This window comes from Podarcis raffonei, chromosome 7 (assembly GCF_027172205.1).
Source record: "Podarcis raffonei isolate rPodRaf1 chromosome 7, rPodRaf1.pri, whole genome shotgun sequence".
Taxonomy (NCBI): Eukaryota; Metazoa; Chordata; class Lepidosauria; order Squamata; family Lacertidae; genus Podarcis; species Podarcis raffonei.
Window position 1 is genome coordinate 15,137,623 of NC_070608.1, and position 21,697 is coordinate 15,159,319.

General features: G+C 47.5%; 1 protein-coding gene across 1 annotated transcript in view; it reads left to right on the top strand.

Moving 5' to 3' along the window:
- The first annotated feature begins 662 nt into the window (after positions 1-662).
- Positions 663-21,697, top strand: part of HAS2 (hyaluronan synthase 2) — a 42,237-nt gene continuing 21,202 nt past the window's right edge. Inside the window, exon 1 of the mRNA XM_053395370.1 lies at positions 663-1,330. The gene's annotated coding sequence lies outside the window, so the exon portion shown is untranslated. The remainder of the gene's footprint in view (positions 1,331-21,697) is intronic.

Genomic DNA, 21,697 nt, shown 5'->3' on the forward strand with positions numbered 1-21,697 from the left:
CCCCTCCCCCTTCTTCCAGGCTTGCTCTCCAAAGCCAGGCTCGTTGGCCGAGGGACCGTGAATGGGTTTATTTCTCCTTTCCAATCGCCTGGAGTCCCTTCCAACCATATCCCTTATTATCTTGCAAAGCTGGGCTGGATCAAGGAAGCAAAGCCAGCTTGTGTAAAGCAATTCCAATGAATTAAGAAATCATCAGAGAAGCAATCCCTCCAGCCCGCTTCCTTAGAAGAGAAGGAGGGGGAAAATATGAAACCTGGATTTTTTAAAATATTTTTTTTAAAAAAAAAATGCAATGTGCACCAGAAATCATTTACTACCCAAAACATACAATATGATTCCGGGAGGTGAAATGAGTGGCGGAATGGAGGGATTTCAAAAGCCCACCTCCCCTCTCCCCACCCCTTCTAACACGAAGAGGAAATCAGGTGGTAGTAACACATATGTATTGTATTTCTCTCTCTTTTTGCAATTTCTGTTTGCAATTAATTTAATTGAATTCACTCGAGTTTAAACTGGTCCTGTTGAATGGGCAGTTCTCTCCCTCTTCTCTCTCGCTCCCCCCCCCTTTCCAACTTACAGGAGTTCCCTCCCTCTCTCCCTCCTTCCTCCTCCTCCCCCCCACCCTTTCCACCCTATTAAAACAACCTCCAAGCCTTCACTGGTTTAAAAAAAAAAAAGGAGAAAGCGAGAGAGACCCCTTAACTTGGAGCAGGCAGAATCTCAGCAGCCAAAGGGAGGCAGGAAAAAGAAGACGGGAGAGAGAGAGAGAAAGAGGCAAGAGACGTCTGGAAAATATTATCCACCCGCTACTTCCAACTGCTGAGGCTGCTTGCTGCTGCTACGCCGCCGCCGCCGCCGCCGAGCCTGAGATAGAAGTTCCATTCAGCCCGGACCAAAGAGAGAGAGTGAGACTTTTTCCCCCCTTCCTTCTTTTGCCTGTTGATGCTGCACCGCCTTCAACTTTTCTTAGCAACTTCTGCGGCGGGCGCCTGGACTCTCCAACCGCCAGGAACAAGCCCACCGTCTCCATCTCTCTGGAAGCCAGCTTTAAGAAAAAAATAAGGAAGGGGCAAGGAAATTTGGAGAAAAAGGCCAGAAACTTGATTTTTTTTTAGGGAACTGGGATCCAGGTGGGGGAGAAAAGATCCCCCTTCTGCTCCCTGTTTTCTTCCCCATGGTTTGCAGGCCGTTGGGATCCAGCCCCTCCAAACACCTTCCCGAAAGCGTGATTTGATCTATTACCTCAATCTGGGGGGAGAGGGCTTCCAGGTCTCCGCACCGCGCCGACGGCCTCTTTGTAGATCTTGGATGAGCAGAGAAGAACTGCAAGGTGAGTGAAGGTTGCTTTTTTTATATTCATATTTCTGTTTAGGTTTCTTGCAAGAAATCGGGTGGGGGGGGATTTAGGGGTGATTTATATTTAAATAAGAGGCGGACATTGCTTCCGAGGAGTGGGACAGAGAAATTTGTGGAGCGCCATCGAGGGAACTCTTTGCGCGCTTGTGCCTTTTAAACCGATGGGAACGCAGGTCTCTGCCCCGAGGAACAGCCTAATTTAATTGCCATTGCAGTTGATCACCTGAAGCTTCTCTCAGATAATGCTGTGCATCTCCTTACTGCATCCTGTTTAGGGGAGGCTAAATTTAACACCTAGGCTACCTTGGGCGCGTCTTCAGGGCTCAGGACACGATCCTGCCAAGGTCGACCGCGTTTTAAGGCTGCAATCCTGCACGTACTTACTGTACTTGGGAGTAAAGCCCGTTTGGGCCTAAGCATGGTTAGGTTTTTTGAGGGGGTGCGCTTCTCTTCTACCGGGGGAAAATGGTACTGGGAGGTGTTCACCTTTGGCCGGATCTTGCCCGTTTTCTTTATCCTGGTCTATAAATCGTTTACCAACCCCGACTCCTCCGAGTTCTGCAAATGCATTAAAGGTCGAGGATCGAGCGCTAGGGTTTTGTGGCAGAAGAGAACTTACTCGCGAGTAAACCCAATTGGAAGGGGCTTGTGCAGGAGTACATGCATCTAGGTCCTCCTAGGGTTTGGTCTCTTCTCTCATTTCCGTGATAATTGTGGGAACATCCGTAAAATCAATGGAGGGAAATCAGTAAGCCTACTCGCAAGTAACTGGTGGGGGGGCGTGTCTTGTACGCCTAAGTAAAGGAATAGTTTTCCCCTCTCGGCTTGCAAGAAATATATATATAAAATCACACGTATGAACACACCTATGTAAGCTATAAAAGGTTCTTGGGAGATTTGGAGACGTTGATCTGGTTCCAAAATATCAAAGGAGCGAGTCTATTCCGGAAGGCGGGTCTCCTTTCCCCTTCTCTCTCTTTTTGGACTGCATACACTGTAGCTATTTAGACACTTGTAAAAACATGAAACGTGACTTTGCCACGCCCTCCCCTCCCTTCCCGGTTTCAAACGGGTGGAAGAGAGTGGAGAAGGAACCTGGGAAGGAGCAGAAGGCGAGAGGGGGAGGGGTGTGGGTGTCAGATTCCCAGTGATTTATTTATTTATTAAGGAAGGGGGGAGAGGATGTCTCAACAACCTACAAACCGAGCCAGAATCGGCCAATAAATTTGACTGGCGCGAGAAAGGAGCTGCTCCGCAACGCTTCTACCTACGGAACGCGCTGCCACAAGATGGGAGGGTAGCTGGGGTGCGCTCTTGGCTTCTTTCGTTTTTCTTTTTCTAAAAGACGCATTGATGGGAGCTACCGATCTGTCAGGGCAAAGGCTGTGAAACGAAGGAGCCGTGTTCAATTGCAATCTGAATAGCCAGATGCCGCTGCGGTGGTAAGGAACATCTGGCTATTGACACCCCCCCCCGCCAGCGACCATGGCCAGAGCTGCTGGGAGTTGGCGAGTCCAGCAACATCTGGAGAGCCGGTCTCCCCCTCCCCTCTCTGGAAGAAACATCTGTCTGCTCGGTGTTAGGAAAGGGGTGTGTCTGGTTTGGTGAACCCTTTTTGCAAGACGTTTCGAAATGATTCGGGGGGGGGAGGGAAGCAGAGATAGATACCCACCCTATATTAACACGTGGGCACACTGACTCCTCCACCCCACCCTCAAGATCTGCCAGTGCCTCTTTACTCCGGCCTTAAGCCTCGCTGGCTTCAAGGCTCCTTACTCCCAGGTTGTCTATGTGTAGGATCGCTGCCGTTTTACCGGAGAGAGGAGCAATGCAACTCCTCGCCTCCAAGCCTTGCAAGGCTCAATGCTTTGCTACCTTAGGAGGGTTAAGTGCGGCGTGTGGCCGTGGATCGGGGCGAGGGTTTTGTTTTGTTTTTTTCCGGGTGGGCAGGGTTGAGATCCTCTGCCTTGGAGGATGGGGCGCGCCGGCAGGCGAGGGAAATAGAAGGACGTGGCATCGGCTCCGGAGCCGCGCGCGTGCAGACAGGGGCCGATCCGCTCTCCCCCCATCCGTGGGGCAGGACAAAGGGAGCCAAGCTTGGAGGAGGCTGCGCTGGCCCCGGCTTGGCAACCGCCTGCCGGGCTCCAAGATGCCTATCTCCACGCCCTGGATGGAAGCCACTTCATTGTTTCGTTCCCACTGCTTTCCCCCCTTTTTACTGCTCCGGATTCAGCAGCCTTTCTTCCCTCGTGGGAAGGCGCAGCGAGTTTAAAAGCAGGGTCCTTTTGCAAAAGACCCAATGCAAAAGTGTCTGGTTGCAAAAGGCTTCGACAGGGCGCAGCTGGAGCGGTTCAATTATGGGGAGGCGGGGAGAAGAGACCGTGGTTATGGGCCAGAGTCCAGAGAGGCGACCCACACGTGTGCAGCATTCGCCCCCCAGCGCATGAAAACAAGCCCCGGCCTGCCTGAAGCTCCGCGCCCCCTTGCAAAGCCGGGGAGAGGCGTCTGGGGCCCCGGCCGCTTCCTAATCCCCGCCTTCCCTTTTTGCAGAGCGAGCAAAAAAAAGAAGAGCGAGGTCGCTCAGCAAAAAGCCAGGCAGACTTTTATTGCAGGCTGGGAACCCACGTGGCAGCAGGCAAGACCCGAGATGCAGGGAATGCCGACGATGAGGTCACTGTGTGGGAGGGTCCGCCTCCTCCTTTATGACGCGGCGCCGCACCCTCTCCTGATTGGCTCCGGCGATCTGGAAGGGGTTCCCCCGGTCGATCCGTGAGACAAGCACGAGGGAAGTGGGGATTTTTTCTACAGCTGGCGCCTCTGAGAGGGAAGAGAAAAAGGAGACGTTTCAAGGGGGTTCTTGGCATAAGGAGCTCCTTTCGACTTCCCAGCCCTGCCTAGAGAGTCGGGGGATGGAACCTGGGATCTTCTGTTCTCCCACGGAGCTCAAACTCCCCCCCTTATTATTATTTCAGAATAAAAATTTGAGCCACAGCAGATGTGGAAATGGATTGGAAAAGAAAAAAGAAATACGTTGTGGGGGACGGGGACTCCTAGAAGTACTTAATTTACAAAATAAAACATCCAGAAAGTATAAAATCAATAATAAAGGTATTAAATCAGCATCTGCGTAAGGATACGTTCCCAAATTATAACTATAAATGAGTCTCTTACATATGTACGTTAAGTATTATAGGATGATTAGGGCTGCCATACATCTGGGATTTCATAGGCAGAATTGACGTCTGGTTTTTCTTGAATTGACGGGGGGAATTTACAAAAGACAGTGCAGGTTTTTGTGTTTCTCCTTCCTAAAGAAAGCTCAACAGCTTTGGGTTGTCCTGGTTTTTACTTTTTGAAATATGGCAACCATAAGGATGATACTTTCCCTTGGTGTTCTTGCTCTTATTTTGAAAAGATAATTTAAAAACTTATTTTGATATTATACTGCACTGAAATGTTTAACTGTTTCTTTGATTGCCCTTGAATCTTCCCGTCACGCTTGCCATCCTCTCTTGCCACACCCTCTGAGATCTGATGGGTTATTATACCATATAACTGCTCTAGAAACATGGGCCTTGAAGGTTAAGCATTTTTTTTTTTATCCCATTGATTTTGCGCGTTGGGAGGGAGATTTAAAGCAGGTGATTGAGTGCTTCAGATGGTGACTTCATACTAGGGAGCGAGTCCCACGGAGCTCTGTAAATATGCTTAGGCTTGCCTTTCTCTGACCCCTGCCTTACAAACTGCATTTATTTCCTTAGACTTCAATATGAGTCCATGTGCTCACTTTTCCTAGTACAGTGGTACCTTGGTTTACAACCATAATCCGTTCTGGACGTCCGGTTGTAAACCAAAACAGGTTGTAACCCAAGGCGCACTTTTGCCAATGGGGCCTCAAAAAAGGGGGGTTGTAATTTTCAAAAAATGGGTTGTAATTAAAAAAAGGGACACATACTTCCAGGTTTGACATGGTTGTAATCCAAAACGGTTGCAAACCAAGGTACCACTGTATACAATACACAAGGCTGTTTACAATAAAATCAAAGGAAACAGAGACGAAAAGGAGTTACCCAGGTACAAAACCTATTTCCATAGATGCAGGCTGGAGCTAATAACGTTTTACCTGGGTTGGAAGGCAGTTATGTTCGTCTACGGGAGTATAAGAATTGTCTTAACCATTTTAGTAAATGTGTTAAATGTACAAAAGGAAAATAACCGGGGGCGGGGAAGAGTGACCTCACTCCCAAATAAAAGGATTATTTTAGATTTTAACCATTTAAAACAGGTGTGGGGAATCGGTGGCCCTTCATATGCTATTGTATTCTAGCTCTCAGTATTGTTAGCCAGCATGGCCAGTGGTCAGGGATGACGGGAGTCAAAGGTGCCAGCTTTTCCAGATGATTGAGGGGCCTGACGTAAGTCTCAAGGAGCCAGGGGGTGGAGCCAAACGCCCTCTGGAAATTGAAGAGGCCTGGCCCTGCCCCCCTCAAAAAATACATTGGGGTTGGGGCCAAAACTGCCTTGGCCCCCAGGGGTCTGCGCCCAACGATGGGTGTTCAACATCTGGAAGGTCACAGGTGCCCCATCCTAGATTTGTGGGCTTTGTTTGTATAAACAGAACTCAGGGTTTGAGGTGATGGGAAGGGACCCTCTGTGATGTTAACATATGAGAGTGCTGGAGGTGAAATAGTTAAACAGGTTGCCCAGTCAGGACCCCGGGGGGTGGAGTCAGAGGGACTATAAAACCAGCTCTGGGAGGGGCAAAAGGAGCAGTTCGTTGGGTGGTTGGTTGGAGTGGGAGTGAATTGGGATAGAGTCTGTGGGTAGGTTGAGTTAGTGTAGCGAAATAAGCTGAGTCAGGAACAGTTAGGAGCTAGGAAGACAAGTAAATATCTGAGAGGTGGTTTAGTGAGTGAGAGCAGGTAGCGGAAGTTATAGGTCTGGATAGGCACCCCATGAATGTAACTGACCGATACGGTTTATGAAACCACACGCTTGTTAAACTGCAATAAATAACAAAAGTTTGTTTCAATTTAACCCTGACTGGACTCAGTATTTTCCCAGGTAGGGCCCGGGTGGTGGCAACGAGAAATAAAGTGGTGGCACAGGGATCAATAGACGGTGAAGCGTCTGGGGACCCTGTGTGTTCGCCACACCCTCCTTCCATGCACACAATACAGTGGTACCTCTGGTTGCGAACGGGATCCGTTCCAGAGGCCCGTTCGCAACATGAGCAGAATGCAACCCACGTCTGCGCGGGTCGCGATTTACCGCTTCGCATGCGCATGATGCCATTTTGCACGTCTGCGCGTGCGCGAGTGGCGAAACCCGGAAGTTACGCTTTCCGGTACTTTGGGTCACCGCGGGACGCAACCTGAAAACGCTCAACCTGAAGCAAACATAACATGAGGTATGACTGTTAATTGCACTCCTTCCTCTTGCCCCAGATTGACCAACAAAGCAGAGGCATTGCGCTTGGTAGCACAGAACAATGGAAACAAATAATTGGCTGTATCAAAAGTCCTTGGTGGTTACATCCAGGACATGTGCTCGGATCCTTTGAAGAAACCAAGGACCTGAGCACACATACTGGAAGCAAGCTTCATTCAAATCAATGGGATAATGCTGAGCAAAGATGCATAGGATCAGGGTATTAGGGAGAAATAACTTTCTCAAGGCCACAACAAATCCATAAGTAGATTAGTCTCCAGCCTTGAAGGCTGACTGGACCTCATTGGCTCGCCACTGAATGCTCTTTGAAATAGTGTGTAACTGACAAGCCACATATATTATCCCCAGTGGTTTCTAGTTTCCACACATCTTTAAGTAATAGCTATCAGCAGGAGCAGAATATAAAACCTACCACCACCCAACAGTCTGCACAGGGAACAGGACAATGAGACAGCTTTGAAACTTGAGACTTGGCCTTTTCAGTTCTCTTCCAACCCACTGAAATGAGATGCATCAATTTGCAAGCCAGCAGAGGCTGCAGTCCAACACAGGCATGCAAAGGAATGAGCCTCCTTGAATTCAGTGGGACTTGCTTCTGAGGAAATCTGCACAGGCACAAGCTATCCCTGGAAAGTCTGTTCCACTGAAATAGATGAGGCTCGCTCTGCTGCAATTAAGTGATTAGAGAGCTGAAAGTTGAGGCTAGTTTAGCTTCTGATGGTTCAAAATATAATTGCTGCTGATTCATCCAAGGACAATAAAGCGAGATGAGTGCCGCAACCTCAGAGTCGGTCACGACTGGACCTAATGGTCAGGGGTCCCTTTACCTTTACCTTTACCTTTACTAGTCCTGATGGCTATGCATTAGTTTTAAGTGCAGGAGGCAGTAAACCGCTGAATGTGAATTGCCGGAAATCACAAGTTGGGTGAGTGGACACTTTTGTGTCCTGCTTGTGGACTTGCTGTGTGTGTGCATACTTGGCCATTGTAAGAGCAGGATGCTGGACAAGACGGGGTTTGGGTCTGATCCACTCTTTTTGGCCACCACTCACCCCAGCAATATGACAACAATAGCACTTGCCCTCCCTTATTGAGCCTGCTAGCAATTGCAGGGATAATAAATAGGATGCGCTTTGAACACAAGCACATGCAATCCTATGCACACTTACATGGGAGTAAACAGCATTGGATAAAGTGCAGTTTATGTGCATGCATAGGATTGTACAATATGAATGCAAAGTATTATTCTCACCAAACACCCAACCCTTTCACTTCCAGCACAATATTGTTCAATGGAGGATATTCACATGCTTAGTTATGTGAGTCACTGGGTACTTCCAGTGTCACAAAAGCCTTCCTTTTTCTCAGTATAGTATCCATCCCTCCCCCTCATTTATTACTAAGAAGTCAACATTCCTTCCCAAAATGTTGGCATCCCCATACTTTCCTCATTGTCATCCTTCAAATGATATTTGCACCATCTTTCTTTCTTTCTTTCTTTCTTTCTTTCTTTCTTTCTTTCTTTCTTTCTTTCCTTTCTTTCTTCCTTCTCCAGAAATCAAAATACAATGCAACCTGAAACAGGATGACATTACAGTGGATGCTCGGGTTGCGAACGTGATGCGTGCGGGATGCACGTTCGCAACACCCAGCGGCGCGTCTGGACACACACGGGTTGCAATTTGGTGCTTCTGCGCATGCGCAAAGCGTGATTTTAGCGCTTCTGCACATGCGCGACTGCCGAAACCCGGAAGTAACTGGTTCCAGTACTTCCAGGTTTGGGCGGGTCCGTAACCCCCAAAAACGCAACCTGAAGCATCTGTAACCCGAGGTATGACTGTATTGCCCCACCAGGTGCAGAGGTGTGCAGGCAGTCCTGGTTGGCGATCCTGCTTTCTAGTGCCCACCCACCTTGGCATTTATTCATTTCTCCTATTTATATCTCTCTTTTCTTCCCATTAGCTCGAAATGTGCCTCTGCTCCATCTCCCACTTTATTCTTGCAACAACCCTGCGAGGCAGATCAGGCTGAGAGACGGTAACTGGCTCAAGGTCACCCAGTGGGCTTCATGCCTGAGTGGGGATTGAAACCTTGGTCTCTCAGGTCATAGCATAGACTCTGTGCTCCCCAGATGACAAAGACACCCCCCCCAGCCACACTGATGTGGTCCAAAGGAAAGCAGAGCAATACGTTTGGCACCAGCTGGGCTGCTGGATTTGCCAGAAGGAAGTGTACAAGACTCCATCCAACCACCTTAGGGACTCCATTATGTATTTGTGTGGGCTTTGCTCCTTGGCCTTTTCATTCCCCCCCAAAGATGTCCCTTGTGTGGTAGTATTCCCACCCCGCCCAACTAGCAAAGTGGGAGGGGGGGCTTGTCTGTTTCACAATTAAAACACCCGCTTTATAAAGTGGTGTGGGAACCAACACTGCAGAACAAGCACCCCTCCTCTTCTCTTCTGCCACAAACATACAGTAGTACCTCGGGTTAAGAACTTAATTCGTTCTGGAGGTCCGTTCTTAACCTGAAACTGTTCTTAACCTGAGGTACCACTTTAGCTAATGGGGCCTCCTGCTGACACCACATCACCGGAGCACAATTTCTGTTCTCATCCTGAAGCAAAGTTCTTAACCTGAGGTACCATTTCTGGGTTAGCGGAGTCTGTAACCTGAAGCGTCTGTAACCCGAGGTACCACTGTGTTGCTCTCTATTTTCCTTAAGTCACCTGGAGTCATTACCACTGGGATGCCAACCTAGGAGCCAACTCTTAGGGGCCAAGGTCCCTTTGGCACCCTCAATAAAATATTGGGGGAGTGGTACACACACCTAAAGTTGATCAGAATTGCCATTCAAATTGTGTGTTTGTGCCATGTCTACTGACTTGATTATGCGGGCCAGAACTTACCTGGGCCCCTCCAATATTTTATTCATGTTGGCATCCTTGGGTGCCAGTTTTATACTCCCTATCACTAATCCAAGTTGGTTAGAACCCTTATTTTGACTATCTGCACTCTTTGGAAGTGGGGAGAGACCTTCATTTTAACGAAGCATAGGTAAAGGTAAAGGGACTCCTGACCGTTAGGTCCAGTCGTGGCCGACTCTGGGGTTGCGGCACTCATCTTGCTTTACTGGCTGAGGGAGCCGGCGTACAGCTTCTGGGTCATGTGGCCAGCATGACTAAGCCGCTTCTGGTGAACCAGAGCAGCGCACAGAAACGCCGTTTACCTTCCCACCGGATGGTACCTATTTATCTACTTGCACTTTGACGTGCTTTCTGCTAGGTTGGCAGGAGCAAGGACCGAGCAATGGGAGCTCACCCCGTTGCGGGGATTCGAACCGCCGACCTTCTGATCGGCAAGCCCTAGGCTCTGTGGTTTAGACCACAGCGCCACCCGCGTCCCTTAACGAAGCATGCCTTCAGCTAAAAGGTGTAAGACTTGAGAGCAATGGCGTAGGCAAACTGACAGTTTAGAATAGGGCCCCACGCCTTTTAATTCAATGCTACTCGGAGACCCCATATTGGGGGTCTCTGAGAATGTACAGCTGGTTTCATGTTTATAATGGCCTGATTTTTTTATTATTATTTCTTTTTTCATTATTGAAAGCTGGGCTCTCTCCTGTTCTTTAATTTGCACTTAAAACAGAGACCTGACGTCGGCTCTGTCTGATCCCTGCAGCGAAGATCAATGACATGTAAAAAATCTGGAAATGATAAATGAGTGGGAGACTAAGGCAACTGGGCTGCAGAGCAGTAAAGCCATACAGATGTAACATAACTGTTCAGTTTCCCCTTCCATTGGCTCTTAAAACTGGAAGGGGAAAGAATGCTGACAGCTATTTTATGTTCATAATGAATGAACGCTGGGAATCATTTGTACTTCAAAGATGGATTTGCTTCTGCTGCTGCCAAAATTAAGTCTCAGCCAGCTTCCCAGAAATGGGGGGTGCCAATCGGCTAATGTAGCAATCGGCTAATGTTATAATTTACAGGTGCCTGCATACGGTTCGAATGTAAATACAGTAAGTGTGAATGTAGAGATGACCACCCTCTGAAACTCCTCCTACAGCTTTTCGGAAGCTGAAGGATGCAGCAGATCTCTGGTTCATCTGACTGGTTCCTGGCACAACAGAGAATCCTGTCTTGAATTTGAGGAGGCTGTTCCTGGAAAAGAGGCGGTCTGAGAGGAGAATAAGTCAAGTCATGTGAGGGAGAATTTTTGGCAGAGGTGGAGAATCATATAATTGGGTAGATGAATAAAGATAATCGGTAAAGGACCTCTGGATGGTTAAATCCAGTCAAAGGAGACTACGGGGTTGTGACGCTCATCTCGCTTTCAGACTGAGGGAGCCGGCGTTTGTCCACAGACAGCTTTCGGAGTCATGTGGCCAGCATGACTAAACCACTTCTGGCGCAATGGAACACTGTGACGGAAACCAGAGCACACAGAAACGCTGTTTACCTTCCTGCCGCAGTGGTATCTATTTATGTACTTTCACTGGTGTACTTTCGGACTGCTAGATTGGCAGCAGTTGGGACAGAGCAACAGAAGCTCAGCCTGTCACGCGGATTCGAATTGCCGACCTTCCAATCAGCAAGCCCAAGAGACTCAGTGGTTTAAGTCATGTGACATATTTAGGCTGCTCCTGGTCTTGAAACTTTACTCATTTACATAGAATCATTTAGTCCTTCGTGTATTCATTTAGTCAAAGCCCGGGCAATGCAGGGAATCCAGTACTATAGGAGAGGCATTTGTGGACTGTGGTCCATTCCAGTTCATTGTCTTAAGTGGGTTGAGAGTAACAGGTGTCAACCTGATATTCCTTTTCTAGCAAGTGCCAATCTCCTGTATCTGCTCCAGGGCTTTGCCACTTGTTCCCCAACCCCTGGCCAGCTTGCAGTCATTTTGAGATCACTTCTGAAAGCTCCTCAATATGAAATTAGAACCGAAAAAAGCAAAAAACCCAAGCCTTTAGTGATTATTATTTTTATTATTTTCCCCTTGAACTGGAACGGAGCAGAACCTGAGCCATTGTTTGACAGTCATTATTTGAACCTGAACCAGAACAAGAGTCCTTAGGTTTCCAGTTTGTTTGGGGGGGTTACAGCCTGTATTGGCTAGACGAGTGAGCGAGGAATTCTCCAGTTGTGGCTGTCTTTGACCTCAAGTGGGATTTCCTGGCTATTTGGAATTGTTCCAGCCACCAAGTCTTTCCTTTTGCAGGCTTATCAAATTTGTAACGAGTAGATTGGTGACTGGAACGGTGCCAAGCAGCAGCCGCAGCAGCAGCAGCATTGGTTGCCACAATCGGGTCCCGATTTTTAACTATCAGATCCTGGACATCAGATAGCAAAGGCCCCGGTTTCAAAGTCCTGTATCAAACGTCCGTGTTTCTCTATGACTGCAGTCCTGCCCAAGGCTACATTGCTGGAAACTCGTTGGCTTCAGCTGTGTTCAGGATTCTGGGCAAAGCAACTCGAGATTTCAGTCTTAATAGTGGGACAGATCGGGAAAGTGCTTGGGGATATCAATTTAGCTTGTGCGCTGATGGATTGCATTGCGGCAAGTGACAGAGCTTTTGCATGTGGAAGGTCCCCAGCATCTCCAGGTACAGGTGAGACAGTGGTCACCTCAGCCCATGAAGGTGGCTAGTAGTAGAAGAAGAAGAGGAGTTTGGATTTGATATCCCACTTTATCACTACCCTAAGGAGTCTCAAAGTGGCCAACAATCTCCTTTTCCCTTCCTCCCCCACAACAAACACTCTGTGAGGTGAGTGGGGCTGAGAGACTTCAGAGAAGTGTGATTAGCCCAAGGTCACCCAGCAGCTGCATGTGGAGGAGCGGGGAAGCGAACCCCGTTCACCAGATTATGAGACTACCGCTATTAACCACTACACCACAAGACCCAGCTTCAAACCTCAGTATCTCCAAAGTAATGGTCTGAAATCTTGGAGGGCCGCTGCCAGTCAGTGTAGATAATTACAGAGGGAGAAGAGGCTGGGGGTTTGTCTCCCGTTGAGGCCTACCCCGCCCCCAGCATCTGCTATCTGACATAGGCACCTCATCTTGCCTACTCCCCACAAGCCAATTCCTATGTCCTTCTGAACACCTTCCATTTGGTTGGAATGAAATTAAATGCAGAAAAACGAATCGTATAATTTTTTTTAGAGTTGGAAGGGAATTGAACCTGCAGCCTTGGCATTATCAGCGCCACAGTCTTACCAGCTGAGCTATCCAGGCATCATGCTTTCAACATGTGGTACCTTGGGTTAAGTACTTAATTCGTACCTGAGGTCCATTCTTAACCTGAAACTGTTCTTAACCTGAAGCACCACTTTAGCTAATGGGGCCTCCTGCTGCCGCCATGCCCCGGAGCACGATTTCTGTTCTTATCCTGAAGCAAAGTTCTTAACCCGAGGTACTATTTCTGGGTTAGCGGAGTGTGTAACCTGAAGCGTATGTAACCCGAGGTACCACTGTATAAATGAATTCTATGTGCCAGGTTGGGGGGGGGGTGTGGAGGGAGGGAGGGAGAACGAGAGAGAAAGAGTGAGTGAGATACAGAGATTACTGTAAGTCCTACAGGATGCTTAACTGTAAAGCAACCGCAAGCAGCAGGGATCTCTTAATTGTCACATTGCTGCAAAGTCTACAGTCTTTGGCTAAACTCTCATATCAAGCTACCGAAGTCAAAGAATTTCCCACAGATTTTTGCTGTGCTTTTAAGTATGTGGCAAATCTCCCACAGCGTTCAAGGCAGCCCAAATTACATCTGTCAGGTTGTTTTGATTCATTTGAAACTATGGGCTTAATCAGCTACACCCAGGGCCTTTTTTCACATGACCATTTGGCTCAAGCTAATAACTCTTTTAACTTACACAGATTTTGGATGCCCCCTGCTTCTCCACCAGTAGTGCTTATCCATAAGTATGACAGCGAGGAGAAGCCGCAGTGGCAGCTTCTGGGGAGATCTCGCGAGAGCGCGATCTTGTGAGAGCTCTGTAAAGATCTTGATCTCTCTGCAGAAGCCATTGCCACACAACCCTGGCAAGGAAGGCCAGAGGGGGGCAGTGGCGGGGGGGGTGCCACCTTTCCATTTTGCCTCGGGTGGCAAAACAGGATGGGCCACCCCTGGCATACATGTCACCAAGTTGAGCATAGCTGCTATGTTAGATTTCCGGCAGAGAGTCACCAGGAGGGGAAGGCTGTGGGGATGTTGGCATGGTGCAAACGCACTGGCAGAGCAAATCTGGTGCTCCTGCCAATGTGTTTGCACCATGCCTAGCTCTCCCTGCCACCTTGCTCCTCTCCATCCTGGTAAACCCCAGTCAGATGTGGATTTAGGGCAGCGCAACCAGTGTCCCCACACTGGGCACTGAGCGAAGGGGATGGCTGCAACTATGACGTGGTGCGCGTGCATAATGGAAGGTGAGAGGTGGGACACACCCAATTTTGGCCTTGCCCAGGGTGCCACTGAAATTTGAAAGGCCAAAGTCTCCCCCTGTTCCAGAGGCCCACCCTCTGGGAAGCTGGTGCAGCAGCTCTGCCCAACCTCACAAGCCATTTCTGAGCAAACCCTATTGTGCAGGGACCTGTGGACAGATGTTGTTAGACTGCAGTTCCCAACATCCCTGCCCTTTGGCTGTGGTGGTTGTCACTGATGGAGGTTGGAGGGCCACAAGTTTCCCAGCTATGGTCTATTGAGTTCAACTGGGTTTATTTTCAGGTAATAACAATAATAAATTTTATTTATACCCCGCCCTTCCCGGCCAGAGCCAGGCTCAAAGCAGCTAACACCAATAAAATCACAGTAAAAACATAATAAGGGAAAAAGAAAAAGAGGAAAAAAATTAAAATACAGGTTAAAATGCAATTTAATATACAGCCTCATTTTAAAAGTAAATCAAGACCATAAGGAGAGGGAAACATGAGGGTCAGACTGAGTCCAAACCAAAGGCCAGGAGGAACAGCTCTGTCTTGCAGGCCCTGCAGAAAGATGTCAAGTCCTGCAGGGCCCTAGTCTCTTGTGATAGAGAGTTCCACCAAGTCGGGGCCAGTACTGAAAAGGCCCTGGCCCTAGTTGACACCAATGTAACCACCTTGCGACTTGGGACCTCAAATGTTGTCATTTGTGGACTTTAAGGACCTCCGCGGGGCATATCAGGAGAGGACTTCAGGCTTCACCTTCCTCTCCCTGTGGCTTCTCTGTTGATCTGGAACCTCCTTATGATGCTTTCTGGTAGCTCTTATTTTGTCTGCTGCTATACAGAATCTGCCAATGATTGTCATGTGTTTGGTTAGGAGCCTTTTGAGGCTATTGTTCTGTGATGTTGTATTTTGTCTGATTATGCTGCAAACTGCTCTAGGATCTTACAGGATGACTTGGATGATGATGATGATAATGCACAGGACTGGTTGGCTTGGGTTCTGATAGCTGTGATTCCTGCATTGCAGGGTGTTTGGCTAAATGACCCCTGGGGTCCCTTCCAACTCCACAATTCTATGATCCTAACATAGTCACGGTCTTCTTAGTCAAGTAGTTGCTTCAATATGCCCAAATTCTTAATGGATTCAGTTGGGTTGGCGGTGGTTGTGGATTCTGGTTTTTGTTTTTGTAGATGGTTGCAGCATCAAGCGGTGTGTCAGTGAACAGTTACAGAACTTCACAAGACATTGTCTGTCACCCCTTTATCCAATGCATAATGGCAAGGGTGGAGCAAGGTGGGTGTGGTGTGAACTGGGTGTCAACTCTGAGGGGGGTGACATTTGGCGCACTGTCTGCCCACGACTCCTGCCTACCCCTACTCTGGCAGTCTTCCCCCCTCGTTTTGACAGCCTCACGCTCCCTGGCTGCTGGCAGAGCCATGCAGGGAGAGAATGGGAAGGAGGCAGGCAAGCAAAGAAGTGAAGGGTAGAGGGAAGGAGAGAAGCAATTATTTATTATTATTAATACCCTGCCCATCTGGCTGGGCTGCCCCAGCCACTCTGGGCGGCTTCCAACCAAATATTAAAATACAGTAATACATCAAACATTAAGAGCTTCCCTAAACAAGGCTGCCTTCAGTTGTCTTCTAAAAGTTTGGTAGTTGTTGTTCTCTTTGACATCTAGTGGGAGGGCGTTCCACAGGGCGGGCACCACTACCGCGAAGGCCTTCTGCCTGTTTGCCTTTAACTTGGCTTCTCGCAGTGAGGGAACCGCCAGAAGGCCCTTGGCACTGAACCTCAGTGTCCAGGTAGAATGATGGAGGTGGAGACGCTCCTTCAGATATACTGGACCGAGGCCGTTTAGGGCTTTAAAGATCAGCACCAACACTTTGAATTGTGCTCGGAAACGTACTGGGAGTCAATGTAGGTCTTTCAAGACCGGTGTTACGTGGTCTCGGCTGCCGCTCCCAGTCACCAGTCTAGCTGCCACATTCTGGATTAGTTGTAAGTTTCTGGGTCACCTTCAAAGGTAGCCCCACATAGAGCGCATTGCAGTAGTCCAAGTGGGAGATAACCAGAGCACGCACTACTCTGGCGAGACGGTCAGAGGGCAGGTAGGGTCTCCGCCTACGTACCAGATAGAGCAGGTAAACTGCTGCCCTGGACACAGAATTGACCTGCGCCTCCATGGACAGCTGTGAGTCCAAAATGACTCCCAGGCTGCGCACCTGGTCCTTCAGGGGCACAGTTACCCCATTCAGGACCAGGGAGTCCTCTACACCTGCCCTCCTCCTGTTCCCCCCAAAACAGTACTTCTGTCTTGTCAGGATTCAACCTCCTGACAAGAAGCAAAAGGTCCCTCAACTCAGGACCCAAACCCTGGAACCACAGAAAGCTCAACAACTTTGGGCAACCCTCCCCTAATGAAACCTCAACAACTCCTTGCAATGATAATGGGTAGATCACAGCCAGTCTTTTTATACTGTGAGTAGATGGCAGTCTCTTGGGAGTCTAACCAGATTTCAACTAGAGTCCAAATAAATTTTCCACACCGGGTACCACCTGACCTTGCTATGCCACTGCATAATGGTTTTCAATGGAGCCAGTTCACACGTCCAGCTGCTCCGTCATCTGGCACTGAGAAACCAAGTGATGGACACAGACGTGTAAGAAACAGCCTTGAAACTTCAAACTGCTGGCGACACATTTTAGGGTGTGACTCTGTAGATCCTGCCAGACCAAGGGTTTAGATCTTTTAAGAATGCGTCTCCGTTACAGAATCTGGAATAAGCTTTCTCTCTCTGAAGCTGTACATGAAAGCAAGCTTACTGCCTTCTTTAAACCTCCCCCACTCTTAACTTTAAAATCTCTAAAAAGGGTTCCTTTCTCTTTGACTCCTGTCCTTGTGATCTGCTAGAAGTGATTGAATACGTCCTTTTCTAAGTTATAAAAGGGTGTAGCCCCCGTCCTCCCCTCCCCCATGCCGTAAAGCCCTGTAAGACAGAAATGTAAACAGTTGATGAGTGTTGTATGGCTATAGTTAAGTAGAAAATCTTTTTTCCCAGCCTTTCAAAGGGATGGTCCTCAAGCATATAATGATGTCAGAGGGTGTAGTTCCAAATCAGATGTGGCCAACAGATGGTGTGCTGAATATTATCAGCATGCACACAGAAAATGGTGAATGTAAGGAAAATGTGAATAATGGGGGAAGGGGCAGAAGTTTGGGGATGGGTCTGGCTACACTGCCAGAGTCTTCGGTTTAGGAATACATTTCATTTGAAAAGTCTAACCATGTGACACATCAATATGTTTTCCTAGCCAAGGCAGCAACCCTAAACTCTGCATTAGAGAGGTAAAGGTAAAAAGATAAAGGACCTCTGGACGGTTAAGTCCAATCTAAGGCGACTATGGGGTTGTGGCACTCATGGCTGAGGGAGCCGACGTTTGTCCACAGACAGCTTTCCAGATTGTGCAGCCAGCATGACTAAACCGCTTCTGGTGCAATGGGACACCATGAGAGAAACAGAGCACACTTAAATGCCGTTTACCTTCCCGCCGCAGCGGTACCTATTTATCTACTTGCACTGGCATGCTTTCGAACTGCTAGGTTAGCAGAAGCTAGGACAGAGCAACAGACAGAGCTCACCCCATCACATGGATTCGAACTGCCGACCTTCCGATCGGCAAGCCCAAGAGGCTCAGTGGTTTAGACCACAGCACCACCCACATCCCTCTGAAGAGAGGAAGTCCCACTGAACTTGGTGGAACTCTCGTTCTGATAAAACATGTAAGATTATGTGGCAGAGACTGTACATAATTCATTGAAATTCTCCATTAGGGCTCCTCCATTATCCACCAGTCCTAACCATCTTGCTTGCCTTCTTACTTGTAACCAGTCCAGAGGGTGGCACTGACTGTCAGGCTCCTCCTTGGTTTCAAGTATTGGAAGATTTGGGACAGACAAAATAATAATAATAATAATAATAATAATAATAATAATAATAATAATAATAAATAATTAACAACAACAACAACAACAACAATTTATTTATATCCCGCCCTCCCCAGCCAAAGCCAGGCTCAGAGCGGCTAGCAACTGTAAAAATAACACAGTTTACATAAAATCACAACTAATTAATCAAAATATATTCTAAAAACAATTCATTCTAAAATCAATTCAGCCTCAAATTAATGGCAACCATTGGGCTAGAGTTCTATAAGGATTACAGAAGGAGGGGGTCAGACTGTGCCTTGGCCAAAGGCCTGGTGGAACAGCTCTGTCTTGCAGGCCCTGTGGAAAGATGTCAAGTCCCGCAGGGCCCTAGTCTCTTGTGACAGAGCGTTCCACCAGATCAGGGCCACAGCCGAAAAAGCCCTGGCTCTGGTTGAGGCCAGCCTAACCTCCCTGTGGCCTGGGACCTCCAAGATGTTTTTGTTTGAAGACCGTAAGGTCCTCCGTGGGACATACCAGGAGTGGCGGTCCCGTAGGTACGAGGGTCCTAGGCAGCGCATAGTTAAACTGTGGAACTCCCACAGGAGGCAGCGACGGCTTTAAAAACACATTAGACAAATTCCTTGAGGAGAAGCCTATTCATGGCTACTAGCCATGATGGCTATGCTCTGCTTCCACAGTTAAAGGCAGCAGTGCTTCTGAAGACCAGTTGCTGGAATCCACAGGAAGACAAAGGGCTCTTCTGCCCAAATCCCACTTGATGGTTTTCCACAAGCAACTATTCAGCCACTGTGGAAATAGAATGATGGACTAGATGGGCCATTGGCCTGATCCAGCAAGCTCATAATTATGTTTTTAGTGTTGTTGCCCTTGTAGTATGCAGCTCTGAGAAGGAAGGGGGCAATCAAGAACTAGTTGGCTCTGATTCCACCTACTGATGGTTTCCTTGCCGTTTGCTCCCTCAGTCTAGTGGGCACCAACCACCACTGGCTGTGATCAAACACATGGCCAGCCAAGCTGTGCACGAAGCTGAAGTCATTTCTTTACTTGCAGTAGACCCATTGAAAGCAATGGACCTAGCTTAGTCATGTTCATTAATTTCAGCAGGTGGAACTCTTGAGTAAAACTTAAGTTGAATACCATGCATGGAGTTGGAAGACCTGAACAGTTGTACCTTGGTTTTCAAACAACTTAGTTCTCGAACGTTTTGGCTCCCAAACGCCACAAACCCGGAAGTGACTATTCTGGTCTGCGAACTATTTTTGGAAGCCGAACATCCGATGGGGCTTCTGTGGCTTCGGATTGGCAGCCAATCAGAAGCTGCGCTTTGGTTTCTGAACGTTTTGGAAGTCAAACGGACTTCCGGAACGGATTCCGTTCTGCTTCCAACGTAAGACTACTTATTTTATTTGTATACCGCCCTATATCTGCATGTCTCAGGGTGATTCACAACATAAAGTCACAATATAAAAACACAAAATACATAATAAAAACAAAAACCCAATAATCTCCCCTTCCAAAACACATTTTAAAAGGGCTTCGGCTGTCAATCAGCCGAAGGCCTGGTTAAAGAGAAACGTTTTTGCCTGGCACCTAAAGGTGTATAATGAAGGCGCCGGCCCAACCTCCCTGGGGAGAGCATTCTGCAGTATGCTCTTTGAAACTGCAGGGGATTCTGGGCTGCTCCTTTCAGATTGCATGCAGCTTGCAATATTGCTGTTCCAATATTGCTTGCACAGCTTGGCTGGCATGATGGTACCACTGCATGCATCACATCATAATTGGAATAGTTACAGAAAGGTAGCCGTGTTGGTCTGCCATAGTCAAAACAAAAATTTTTTTTCCTTCCAGTAGCACCTTAAAGACCAACTAAGTTAGTTCTTGGTATGAGCTTTCATGTGCATGCACACTTCTTCAGATACACTAGTGTATCTTCAGATACATGTAGTGTATCTGAAGAAGTGTGCACGCACACGAAAGCTCATACCAAGAACTAACTTAGTTGGTCTTTAAGGTGCTACTGGAAGGAAAAAAATTTTTTGTTTTATCATAATTGGAAGTTATTGTAGCCAGAGAAGTTGCTGGAGAATCTTAATCTGAATGAAGGAATGGAATGGTGGTGACTTGGCTAGGCTCCTAGTTCTTCCCCTTATTTGATGTTTGCTGAAAGCTAAGGAAAATTATACACAACACTGGGTGCCACTGAACTGGTACATATGGTACCTTTTCCCTCCCTGTATTGTTTGAAGTCTGGTGTTTGATGGCTATATATGAGATCTGAGGATACATGCCAAATAAAAATGTTTGTAGGAGGGGGTCTATCCTATCTAGGGATGGGGGAGAAAGTTGATATAGTTAACATTTAAAGGCAAACATGCCTAATTAGCACTGTGAAACAATGCGAACCAAAACACAGCAACCCTTTGGAATTCACGCTTCTCTGAATTTTTCAACTTAGCTGTCCAGTCTTCACGTAATGAGTACAAAATTCATATACTATGGCAAAGATTGCATAAGAGGCATATGTTACTTTAAATTGCATACAGAAATGCATTGCATTGGGCAAAATTGCACACGGACATTTGTATAGTAGGAGAAATTTGCATGAGGTTTTTTTAAATAGGAGATTGACAAATTGTTGTGGAAATATGGAAAACTGAATTTATGATTGGAAAAATGAGAAGACGAGAGAACCTGAAATTGACAGATTACCCACCCCTAACTACCACCTTCCTTTTCCTCTTCCCCACGGTTTTTATCCTTGGATCTTGACTGTTTTCACACACAAATACTGCATCCTGTAGAATTCTATCCGTTACATTTTATCTGTACAATCAGAATGAATTTCAGGAACCAAAAAGGTCATACTGAGCAGTCTGGCCCCAAAATGACAACTAGGCATTCCACTTTGGTGACTGTAACCCTGGTTCAAGGAGCCATTTGGTACCTAGCTTATATATCTGAGTTTCTAACTCTGGGGTCTGAGGAGTATGCCAGTTGCTGCTGACCCCTCTGCTGTGACGCACTCACAGATCCAGGCCCATATAAACCTATAGCCAGTTTTCTGGGAGACCGTTCCTTTGAACTCTTTTGAATAGACTTGTCTAGGCTGAGTGGAAGCAGAACTTTCTGAGATACTGCCCCCCATGCAATGCAAATCTATGCATCTTTACTCAGAGGTAAGTCCTGTTGAAATTATTCCCACCTTTACACAATGCTATGCATACTGACCTGGGAATAAGCCCCACTGAGCATAGTGCAATGAATTTCTGAGTAAAGATGCACAGTGCTAAGCGGCAAGTCTCTCTGTTCCTGGAAAGGTTTTAATATATACACTTTGCTTATTACTGTGGTGCCTTCGCATCTTGTTCACTTGTTAAGTCTTGCATTCTTGTTAGATCATGCATAACTTGCGGAGTTTAGCATTACGGAGATTCCAGAGACAGACAAGCTAAGGATGCCAAAAGTTGCCAGATTCTATTTCAAGTTCTGAAAGGGCTCAGCCTATATATA